Source organism: Triticum aestivum, chromosome 6D (genome assembly GCF_018294505.1).
Source record: "Triticum aestivum cultivar Chinese Spring chromosome 6D, IWGSC CS RefSeq v2.1, whole genome shotgun sequence".
NCBI lineage: Eukaryota > Viridiplantae > Streptophyta > Magnoliopsida > Poales > Poaceae > Triticum > Triticum aestivum.
The window spans coordinates 327,645,448-327,656,054 of record NC_057811.1 but is presented as its reverse complement, the minus strand read 5'-3'; the positions used below and the strand labels follow the sequence as shown (position 1 = coordinate 327,656,054).

The window sequence follows — 10,607 nt, the reverse complement described above, 5'->3', positions numbered from 1 at the left end:
GAGAGCTTAACTAGTGGCTCGGGCATTTCATCGAACACCTCATGTGCATAGGAGGTGAGCTAGAGCACCACAAAGCTCCCCCCTCGCCGGCCACAAAAAATAGAGCAGTGTGGAGTGTTCTGCTCGCCGGCGAGGGGGTATATATAGCCACCTCATTGGTCCCGGTTCGTGGCTCAAACCGGGACTAAAGGCCCCCCTTCCATCCCGGTTCTAGGCACGAACCGGGACCAATGGTTGTGGGCCAGGAGCGAGGTCCATTGGTCTCGGTTCGTGCCTAGAACCGGGACAAATGGGTCCACACGAACCGGGACAAATGCCTCCCGAGGCCCGGCCGGCCCCGTGGGTGCACGAACTGGGACGTATGCCCCCATGGGTCCCGGTTCGTGAAAGAACCGGGACTAATGGGCTGGCCAGGCCCCAACCAAAGCCCTGTTTTCTACTCGTGAATCGTCATATTGGTAGGCTCCATATGCATATGCATTATCGACGAAGGATGTCGAGGTGATGCGCAAACTCAGAGCCTCCATATTTACTGCCTCCGTAGTCATGGGACCTACTCGTCAATGGGACATCCCTTTCCCCAATCTCCCTGCCATCCCATGAAGTTTCCTTCGTGCCACATGCAACTGCCATATGAAGTATGTTCCAAAAAGCAACCCCGAGAATCCAAATATGCAGGTTGGGAGGAGAGATATGGAGGGTGGTCCATAAATTATGGTGTCCGGCTAGGGAGAGATACACTTTGGGTCCACTCGGTATCATGGTGTCCATCATCGCTTGGCCAAGCACAGTGACTAAGCTGTGTTAGTCACGGGGAACATTAAAATACGAAAATGAGAAAAGAGTATGAATCGGTAATGACAATAAATAGGTATATAGATCAAAGTATTCATCATGGGGATACCTTTTGAGGTCTCACCAAGGGTTTTCGTAACGCATTGCGAAGCAAAGGGAATTGTATATGATAACATAAGGTTTTCTCGATAAAGATCTTTTTGGTATGCATGAATTATTATGGGTGTCCATATCCCATTAATAATTATTGATCGGAAGGTGTTCCGGACATGACCGTATATTGTCAAACCTTTAGGGTCACGCGCTTAACGACTAGCGGTATTTAGGAGAACTAGGAGATAATGGAGGGAATTGGCATATGGAAGTGTTCAGGATGATCCTGGAATTCTTCTAGGAGGTCATGGCAGTGTCTCGATTATGCCCAGGAATGTTCCAAAAGCACCCGAAATGTTCCAAAGGTGAGGGAAGCCTCTAGAAGGGTTTGGAAGGTTTCGGAAGCTTCCAAAATATTATGCATAGATCTGGTGGGCTAAACCCCCGCTGCCTGGGGGCAAGGCACCAACAAGGCCCCAAATCAGTGGGACATAGGACTATCCTGCGCAGGAGGAAGGGGACTCCACGTGGAGTCGGGCAAACCCCCTGTCCTCCAATATATAGATGGCTAGAAGTGCCCCCAAGAGCACACCAAAGCCCAAGTTGGCTGAACCCCCTACTGCACGCCCCCTCCCCTCTCTCTTTCACTCTGATCTAGACTGGTTTTATATTGGGACATCGCTAGGCTCTCTCTCTCTCCCCTCTCTCTCTTTCTCTCTCGGTTTGTCGTTGCACGTGTACATAACACACGCGAGACACCAAGGACTGATGGTGTTAATTTTTCGATTCGTGGTGTGGGGCGCAAGGTGTGGATCAACGCTAACTAGAAAACGTAGAACACGCAAGGATCTACCCAGGTTCAGGTCGCATGGTTGCGTAACACCCTACTCCTGCTTTGTGTTTTGTTGATGTGGCGAACAGAGAGCTACAAACCTTTCCCAGGAAGGGAAAATGTTGCCTTTGTGCTCCTATGTGGTAACTAAAAAGTGTCCAACCCTTATTACAGTAGCCTGGTCCCCCTTTTATAAAACAAGGGGTACCATAGTAGCTACGATGGTCTATACCTAACTCTGAAAAATTAGGTGGATGCATTAAATGCACGGCGAGTGTCGTGGTATTCTGGCCTCCGGGAATGTACGCATGTCATGTCGTCGCCGCTTAAGGCATTTACCTGGTATTAGCGTGATGAACCAGCTCTTGCGCTGCTGTAACTCCACTAGCTCGCATGCATACCTACCACGTGCGGCAAAAGGCATGCATGTGCAGAACGAGTGCGCCACGCATTGGCTTGATGTTTCCACTTGCCGGATGCGGGCCGAGTGAAACAGGCGTTGCAGGATGACGTAGCCGTTTCTGGATACCTCTTGCCTTGAGGTGTTGCTGAGTCGCTCAGGCAACCCTTCCTGACGCACTTTGTCGCTGTTGTAATAGGATATGACAGATCTTGACAAATATCTACATGCCACCACAAATCTAAGCCCACAGTAGAAAGTGGACTCCTTCTGGATGTTGTAGTCAGTGAGAGTCTTCACGAAGATCTGCATACCACCACGGATTCAAGGTGGTGATCTGGTTGCCAGAGTGCTTCACTTGTTGTTCATCCCGGCAAGGAGGCTACTGTGGCCCATGCGCAATTGGGTGTGTGTGCCCAATGGTCGCAGTACCGGCACATTTGTTCTTCGTGCTGGTCCATGGAGTGTTGTATCTATAGATCAGAGGTGCCGTAATCTTTGATACCAGGATAATTGGAACAAGCAAGATAACATCTCTTCTTTAACTAATCGGCGGATCGTCCCGAAGAAATTCTCGTGGCTGGGAGGTATAACCTAGCTGCGAGAATCGTCGCGCTTCATCAACTCTTATTCCTCTACTTCTGATGCGTATATTGTTGATTAGATGATCGTTACATGTATCTACATAGTTTTCCTGGGATTGGATTGTGCGCATATTTTTTTTATTGATTAGCACATTCCCTTGCACATTGCCCATGGATACGATCGGTCACAAACAGTCTGGCATGCCACATGTGAATTACACTAGTGGCTGGGGTGCCACCTGGTGGCGCCACCTATGCGGTACTATGCACACTAATCAAGCTGACGCACTTATTAACATGTTGACAGTTCATATGAGCAACATTGGTTAAAATTATAACATACAAAATAGAACTGCAGCAGAAGAGTGTTTATTCATAAAGCAGAGCAAGAGAAATAGTTTGATCGATGCTAATAGGTACTCCCTCCGTTCCAAAATAGATGACTCAACTTTGTACGGAGGGAGTAACAGATAGATGACAATCTTACAAGGTGGATGACTCGTCATAGACACATCCAGATTTTCAAATCAAGGTTTAACAGTCTCCAAAAGGTGGATGATCTCCAAAAGAGAGGCAGAGTTCCTCGGATCACCAGAACACAGGCATACCAAGTCTTAGAGAGAAACTAAATACGATACATGGATCATATGAATAGACAAGTTGAGGTCAACAATACTGATGCACAGTGAGACTACATCAGTGGTTCACTGAGCTGCTCCTACTGGCATTTAATCAACCAACTGGTCTACCATCAAGATAGACCTCACCACCATGAAGTACAAGCCCGCTCAAGAGGAGGTTCCTGACGCAGAGCCGTGACCTCAAGCACCTCACCACCAAGCCGAAACCCAGACATCAGCACAATCATGTTTGACGTTGGACTGCCTGTAACAATGAGAAGAACGTCATGATTCTCCAACGCAAGAGTTTCCAAGAATAGGAAAATAAATTTTACATCGTCTCAGATTCAGATGACCTCCCTAAATCAGAAGAACAGATTAATTAGATGTACCTAACACACACATGTACATGAAGATAGGATTGATAGATTTTATGTCAGTACCTAATCTCTAACCATCTTTGAGACCTCTCTTGGAACACTGTCCCCCATGGTGTGCAACCACCACCATTCAGCAATTCATCAAATGCCAGCTGCCTTTTAAATGCCACTCTTTTGCAATCCCTGCAAACAACATTGCAGAGACCACAAAAATCTTTGGAAAACTCTGATACAATATGTATTTGTTGTCTAGTTACTTTGCAAATTTAGAGCCTAATGACAGTAGTTTTTTCTTTAGAAAATAATAACAACGACGAGAGCGGTAAGGTCATACATGTGCGCACGAAGACTTGTCTTCGTAGCCTGATTTGGTAATGCGAGTATGACACTTGCATGAGTTCCAAGCATTGGTGCATGGTATTGGAGTTAGATGGCTGATCTAGAATCATTTACATGATTTGAGAAATCTTCCTAATAATTTGTTATGTGCAGAATTCAATGAAGTTTTTTAGACAGGTCGATGACTCTTGCAAACTTAATTATCTTAAGTTTCAAACAATTAATTCTTTGTATCTCCTGAACATACAAAAAGAAATAGCCATTGGCAGTCAAAGGAGCATAGACAAGTGTAATCAGAGGGATTAAATTGTTACCTGATCATAGAGTGTTCTTTATTCTTCATCCTTCAAAGTCTACAGAGAAGAGGCGAAATTGTATGTATCAGTACTATTCATAGCTATACATCCACAAATTGGTAACACACGAAGAGTACAATTCACCGAGCTAAATTTAGGCATTGCAAAAGCTATCAGTATCACTCAAACACCAGAATATTAGGTAGAAAGTAAAGTTGGTATTTGATTCATGTCATCAAAATAGTAAAACTACTGCAAAATGCAAAAGAGAAATGGTCTGAGTTGTGCATGCCTACTGATTGCAGAATAAGACAAAGCCATAACCTCTGGAGTGTCCAATTTTATTATCCCACATGGCTCAAGCATCCCTGATCATAAATGGGACACATGAACAACTGAAAAGCTACATTCACACTAGGTTATATTTCACTATCTCCTAACCAATCACAGCTCAGCCGCTCAGGACACTGTTCCTATCCTATGTGGACATCGCAAGAGGAGGCGGCTTGAGCACCTCAGCCTGTCCTATGCAGTCATTTTCACACGCTCACACACATTTGTCTTCTACTATGACGTTATGGCTTCCCAGTACAAGATGGAAGTTTGGCTTAATAAACAAAAAACAAGTTTTACTGGCTTGCATAGATTTTTTTTTAACAATATAATAAAATGAATATGTGAAATGAAACAACATTTTCCATGTCATTCAGATCGAAGAAAGACTTGGTCTAGAATTATAAGGAACATTCACTTAGAGAAAAGTCTACTACAGCCAAGAAAGGGAGAAAGATAAATTAGAAACTTTCAGTTGATTGTTTATTTTCCATCAAGGAATCCAATTTAGCCCCTCAAAGACAATTAGCCAGAAACTCATGTGTGTGTGTATAGGAAAAATACATCCTACCACCCAGTGTTAGTTACCATTAAATCAACTCAATACTATAAAAATTAGTGATAGAAACTCCTCTACATATCTTGTGCATACTTGTATGCAATTAGCATCTGTAAGCATGCATTGAGAAAGTTTTTCGTAGCAAAATTTGAGCCGAATATGAAATGATTAGGATCAATGCCAACAAACTGAGCTTAATATTGCTCAATTTTCTACCACTTCATGAGGCTTGGCATCCCACTTGAAGGGAAACTAAAAGGTACATAAGACATATAGTTTTCTGCCACTTCACGAGGCTTTTCATTATTTGTTTCGTGCATTCAGGTCCCCCCTTCCATGTCTATGTCATGGTGTTTTTTATCACATCCATTGATCAAAGTACAATATCCCTGTGACAAATGTTTTGCACATTTCAAGCTGAAGAAAAGTTGGATGGAAGAAAATAGAAGATGGCTTTTCATTCTGTTTGAAAAGATAGAATAAATATAATTTACAAATTCACAGTTCTATATCCGATGAGAAAGAAGCCTCGGTTTTAAGGAGACAGCAACACTATCTAGCAAAATAATCAACTAATTTGTCTCTTGTTAGGAGGATGATCTCAAAATACATCTCACAACAGTTTGAACTATCACAGCTGACCGTCCACTCTAAAAAACACATAAATATAAGTTAGTACATATAAATTAATCAGCACAAAGGATAATACTCCCTCTGTAACTAATATAAGACATTTTAGATCACTGAATCTAGAACGTCTTATATTAGTTGCTGTATTTTAGACCAAATAAGAATATATATTATTTGTTGTAGCTTAGGCATGTCATAATGCGGCTTCTTTTATAGTCCTTATGACAAAGTCAAACTATTTTAAGGAATGATTGATCAATATGTTTCTTGTCTAATTCGAGCAAGGCTTGATTTATTCTATTTCTCACAAAATGTTTTGAGCTTTTTGGTTGTTGGTATATACCCAACTAATTTACAGTGAGCACTATTCTCCTCTGCTACAAAAAAGAATAATATTCTGCTCAAGAATAAGTAATGTACGTATGTAACCTCGACATCGTAACCTAGTGAATGAATCAATCAGTGTGATGATGTATATGAACCTAAAAATGACAAGAACGGAAGCTCAGGACATACATTTATATAGGTAACAACAAAAAGTGTGATCTGGTTAGGATCAAGAACCTGTCTAGAATAGTGATCTGCATCTCTTCTTATTCAAGCCATTTGAAATCTATCTTCTGCAACTCCTCCTACATCATACAAATAAAGATGTTGAACCAATAATATAATGCAAGACAAAACATTCTGATTACTATAATGATAAGGAAAACAAATCCATTGAATTTTCATATTTTTTGTAATATTATACCCGATCATCATATCAGCATTTTTATTACATAAAGATGTATTTGTCTGTGAAGATCTAATTCAACCCTGCAAAATTATAACATGAGTTAGCTCCAAAGCATTGAAATTTTGAAAACAATTTCCAGGCACATTACCTCATTGTTGATAAAGATCGTCCTCGTTGAAACACCACAGTTTGATGATAACTTCATAGTCCTTGCTTCCTTTGAGGTTCCATTCTTAACGGTACCGTTAAACAAGAGCACAAATGCAGCTATCAGTATAATTAGATTGGGATTATGCAAAATAAAAGGAATACAAGAAATTAGTTACACACGGACATTCAGGTATTCAAACATAACACATGCATCTGAACAATAGTTTACCCAACCCTAAAAACTGAAGCATAAAACCTATAGTTAATGAGATAAAATGGAAATGGAAACAAAATTCTTCAAAAGGAAAATCATCTTAACTTCTAATAAATCATCGTTATTCAGGAAATAAATATATACAATGTATATATACCTACTTAATAAATATTTGAGCAATTGCAATACACTCGATTTGTTGTGCTTTGAAATGGAATGGTATGCTCAGGAAAAACTTGGTAGTTGACAGTTAGTAAAATAGCCGAGACTGGAGATAGATGCAGCAGAGTAAGACTTATATAGGTGGGAATAACAAACAAACAAAGCTATCATGTAGTCATGCACAACTAGGTCCATTCCAAGTTGACTTATGGTGCGTAGAAATTACACATATTGTTCAAACAGATACAAAGTAATGCAAGGCAGAACATGAAGTGATGATTGCAGAACTTAACTGGGTTTACTCCGGGAATGAGGAGGGCAGTACATAGATCTATTCTGAATAAGTGAATCCAACATGTCATACATCACACTACATTATTTAATAACTCACACTACCAGATGGTAGTCTCCAACAAATTAAAATTGGTGCAGCATACCAAGAGGCCTTGTAGACAAAGCATATATATTGTTCAAAGGAAAGCATGGGGTAACATATTACTACTCAGCAGTCATCAAACTCAGGCACATGATTAAGGAAATCAATAAATAGTGGGGTGGCTCATACCTTGATGAAGCCAATGTCCTTGGCATAGTTGTGGAAGCAATGCCTGCAGCACACCCGTACTTCCGGATCAGGCCATGCGAGTTGCCGCAGACACGGGATACTCATTCATCAGATCCCATCCATGGAAATTTGATAGTATATGAGAAGAACAATAATCAGAAACAAAGAGGGGCAGCGGATCCAGAGGAGCGCATCAAGTACTGCATCTCCATACAACGTTAAATATATTATTTTCACATTCTTTGCTATGTGCTTGAAGCTAATCATTCCCTGTTCTTGTCAATCATGTGGATCATTCTCACTCAAAATTCCCACCAATGGAAATTGAGGAAATATTGTAAGCAACACTACAGAGCGAGCTGGATGTCGTTAAAGAAATAGTGGTTAGCACTTCTATTAAACAAATACTAATGTTATCGTCTGTATGAAAACCAAAAAGGAACATCATCATACCTTAACATCCCGTGACTAATGATCTAGTGTCGTCAAAGCAAATGGAATTATTAACCACCACAACTCGCCAAGCTTCGGGTAATTAACCTGAAACAATCGAAGAAGCAACTGGAGTGAACACCTTTAATGCTGAAATGGCTCCACATTACTGATTATGCTTCCGGCGCTGTTACAAGTATTTACTGCAGCACATTTTCTGATTATCATAGTAATTGTCCAATCAAATATTTTTATTCAATCAAGCAGGTCTCAAATTTTCCTAAATGAACTACTACTCCTACAAACAATAGCTTTATGACACTAATTAATCACCAGCTGTTAGTGGCGGATTATAGATAAAACTGAAAGCACAAGTGGCATGGTGCGCATCAATCAATTCATCGAACGTGATCTCGGGCAGCTAGTGCATCATGCCATTTGATTATACTTGTTTCAAATGTACTCCCTCCGTCCTGAATTACTTGTCGCTCAAACGGATCTATTTTTTTAGTGCTAAATACATCCGTTTGGGCGACAAGTAGTTTGGGACAGAGGGAGTATGTTTTTCTTCAAATAATTTGGGTGCCGATTTCTGTCCTCAGTAGTTATGTATGCTCTTGTGTCTAAGTGGCCGCGTCTGAACTACATTCTCACTCGATGTGTGAAATGAGGCATCCCATAATTTGCTTCATAATTTTTGTTTTGCTAATTAACCCATACAAAACATCATGAATGTTGATTTTTTTGCATAAACTGGTAAAACTTAAGCGTTTGACTTAGGACCAAACTAAAAAGAACATCCTATTTTAGGATGGAGAGGGTATTAATTATATGACACAAGAACAGCTACCTGAATGTTTATATAGTTGAAGGAGGTAAAAGGATAACACCACATGCCACACAAAGAATATTCAATCACGGGTGGGATGGGGTGGGTGGTGTGAGGAACCAAGCCATTATTAATCTAATCAATAAAGAGGCTATTCTAATCAAATCTAATAAAGAAAAGAACAAGAGGGACAGGGAGAAGAAGATAGAACATACATGAACTGGACCTGAGGTCCGGGCCGCAGGCTGCCGATCTGTTGCCCCGTCGTGGCGTTCAGCCACCTTGAACTCCAGCAGCGTCTCACCTGAGGGCAGGACAAGCATCAGCCATGGAGATTCAGAGATTTATTGAGGAGAGGAATTGAGGACTGGACGGGGTGAGCGGACCTCCACCCACGGCTTCCTTAATGGCAAACTCGAGGGCACCAGCCCGCCCCGCCCCGCCCCCAGCAACAACTCACCTGGGGCGAGGGCGGCGGCTGTAACCCAGGCAGGGAGATGAGAGGAATGGGGAGGAGAAGGCGTAAGAGAAGGGGAGGAGCCGGCGGCGCAGGGACTCGGGAGAGGAGGAGGCGAGGGGAGAGGGGAATGGCACAGTGGGGAGCAAGCGTGTGCCGGCGGCTTGGTTTTACCGAGATTTTTTTTTCACCCCAGCGTTGCACAGTAACTTTGCCGACGTGTACAACGCGAGAGAGCGCCCTTGTAGCGACTGTTAATGGGTTGTATGGCTACATCCCTGGTCTAGTCAAGTGATATATTATAAGGTGACGTCAAAGTAGTGGTATCAGCTAATTACATTCCAGTTTGCTACACAAACGATCTGCGATTGTAAATTTTCATGCAATCGATCAATGTTTGCATATTAGGTGATAGATATTTTTAGTGCTAAAAAGTTCACTTCTCTAAGAAACAAAATTAGTTTTATTATTATTATTTTGGCAAAAAATGAGTTTTATTTAAATAGACGCTAAGCACGTATTTTGTGTGAAAGTTTACAAGCATGTTAATGACTCAAATGTGTACACCGACTATTTATTTTCACAGCTTATGAATGCCTCCATTTTATGAAAATAAACAAAGCAAAGAAGAACATGTTTGTGCTTTCAAGTTGGATACGATGAAGGTATATGACATGTTGAGTGAGATTATATAGATGCTATCATGACTAAGGTGGGGTTTGACCAGCTTGGATCTGTTTGATCATGGGCATGGTGAGTTCTGTCAAATTTCCAGTTTTGTTTAACGACAATAAACTTAAGGAAGTCAATCCACCTCGAGGAATCCATTGACAATATTTCTCCATAGCTATTATTATTGGCAATGGAGGGCCTCTCCTGCCTCTTGAAAAGTAAAAGAGAGTCATCGCACCTAAGTGGAATAAAAGTTGCTCAATTGGCACCACCGTAAGCCACTTGCTCTTCACGGATGACAACTGTTGTTTTTGCAAAGCCAGTGTTTATGGGGCAACTGAGTTGTCTTCTTTACTGGATTGTTATTCCATGCTTTGGGTCAACAAATTAACTTGTCAAAATCATCTACCCTTTTAGCAAGGTTGCCCTTAAAATCTGAAAGTTGAGTTAAAACAAATGTTATGAATGTCCCTAATGAATCTTTATCTGAGAAATTCTTGTGTGTACCATCTGATGTCAGGAACTCAAA

The 10,607-nt window shown here is 41.4% G+C and overlaps 1 long non-coding RNA gene across 8 annotated transcripts; it reads right to left on the bottom strand.

Moving 5' to 3' along the window:
- Positions 1 to 3,199: 3,199 nt before the first annotated feature.
- LOC123144911 (uncharacterized) lies at positions 3,200 to 9,537 on the bottom strand. Of its 8 annotated transcripts, none has more exons than XR_006472020.1 (10): positions 9,336 to 9,534; positions 9,165 to 9,253; positions 8,142 to 8,228; positions 6,746 to 8,047; positions 6,613 to 6,677; positions 6,426 to 6,493; positions 6,291 to 6,343; positions 4,358 to 4,396; positions 3,768 to 3,887; positions 3,200 to 3,589 (listed from the first exon to the last, which is right to left on the bottom strand). It is a non-coding gene; the product is annotated as an uncharacterized lncRNA (long non-coding RNA). The 8 variants fall into 8 exon arrangements; XR_006472018.1 differs by lacking the exon at positions 6,291 to 6,343 and adding an exon at positions 4,039 to 4,143; XR_006472019.1 differs by lacking the exon at positions 6,291 to 6,343 and adding an exon at positions 4,039 to 4,138.
- Between the last annotated feature and the right edge of the window lie 1,070 nt (positions 9,538 to 10,607).